The 1641-nt window shown below is 40.9% G+C and overlaps 1 non-coding gene across 1 annotated transcript; it reads left to right on the top strand.

Moving 5' to 3' along the window:
- Nucleotides 1-412: 412 nt before the first annotated feature.
- On the top strand, nt 413-487 carry TRNAT-GGU. The gene has a single exon. It is a non-coding gene; the product is annotated as a tRNA-Thr (tRNA).
- Nucleotides 488-1641: the final 1154 nt, after the last annotated feature.

The following is a 1641-nucleotide window of genomic DNA, read 5'->3' as shown; positions in this document are numbered from 1 at the left end:
TAGTTAGCACCCCAGATCATGATTAGCACATTAGTATGGTTGTCTTGCTTTGAGATTTGATTTAAAATGATAACCCGAGATACCTATGTCTAGATTTGTGATATCTGATTTATGCTTACAGATATTCTAATAACCGCAAAAACATCTCAAAACAGTATTTTAAAATTTCATTTCATGTAAAGATTAAGTAAGGATATCCAGCATATTGTTCCTACATCAAGTCCAAATTAACATTTTAGTTACTTTTGATTTGCAACCTAAGGGCTGGCATGGTGCTGATAACACCAAGGTTAAGGGTTGGGATCTCTGTAGCTGCTAAAAAACCAAAAAACAAACAAACAAAAAACTCATTTTCAACCTGAAAGACAGAAACTCAACATGAAAAAAAAAAATCTATGATAAGAACACGTATGGCTGGTTAGCTCAATTGGTTAGAGCATGGTACTGGTAATACCAAGGTCAAGGGTTCAGATCCCTGTACTGGCTAGTTGCTGAAATAAATAAATGAATAAGTAAAGTCTGCCAGGATTCTCACTGCCTCTTTAAAAAAAAAATGTAGATTTGTGGTTTTTTAACCAGTATCCGGGGCTTACTTCCTACATTACTCAAATATTGAGGTCATTAAGCTGTTGCATCAGCAGAGCCCTTTTTCCATTAAGATGTCTTGACCACATCTCCTATCTACCTCGAGATGAACATGATGTCTCCATTCCTCCTCTCAACAGGCACTGAATAAGAAGTGTCTCCTCTAGCTTCCTTTCCAGAGCCTTGGATCATCAACAAACGCATCCATTAAAAAAAAGAAAAATTATCTTTGACACTAACCCCCCCAGCACCCCTATTCACTCTCTCTTGTTCCCTTTTCCTCTCCTCCCACCAAACAGATTTCTCAATGATTAGCCAACGGTGGTGGAGCCCAATTCCACTTAGTGGTGAATGGCACTTTGGTCTGGCCACAACCAAGCAGAAATGAGGCTTTCCCAAACCGACTAGTCACTACACAGACATCATAAATGTAATACTAAGCATTACATAAACTTATATATAAGAACATATAGCAACCTCATTAGAATAGATGCAAAACTGGGGAGAGGAGAATGCAACTGTGTGCCAGGCACTGTCCTAGGACCAGAGAATAAATCCGAGTTGTTGCCCTGGTGTTGCTTACACTCTAGTGTGGAATATAGACAATAAACAGTTGACCAACGCAATGTTAGGGAATGACAGGTGCAAGGGGGAAGAATCAAACACGGAAGTATAGAGAGAGGGGTGGGGAGTGCTACTGCAGGTGGTGCAGGGTGGACGTGAGCAGAGGTCTGGCTGGAGAGAGGGAACGAGCTACACAAAGATGTGAGGAAGCATATTCCATGGGGTTCCGCAAGGCCTCGTCAGCTCTGACGGGAAATTTGGATATTGTTCCAGGTGTGAAGCCACTGGAGGGTTGAGAGTGGAGTAGCATGACCTCATGTATATTATGAAGGTCTCCTGAGCACTAGGTGAAGGAGAAAAATAGATAACAGGTGCCTTGCATAGCTCATGCTGATAGTGAGCTGTGAATGAGGAGTAGGATTAACTCAATTCTGTACCAGAAGTTCATGAAAGAATAAAAGAAGGAAGAAAAGGAAGATAGAAAGGAAAAAC

The sequence above is a fragment of the Galeopterus variegatus genome, unplaced genomic scaffold (assembly GCF_000696425.1).
Source record: "Galeopterus variegatus unplaced genomic scaffold, G_variegatus-3.0.2 Scaffold7198, whole genome shotgun sequence".
In the NCBI taxonomy this organism is placed as follows: domain Eukaryota; kingdom Metazoa; phylum Chordata; class Mammalia; order Dermoptera; family Cynocephalidae; genus Galeopterus; species Galeopterus variegatus.
This window is presented reverse-complemented; position numbering and strand designations above follow the sequence as displayed.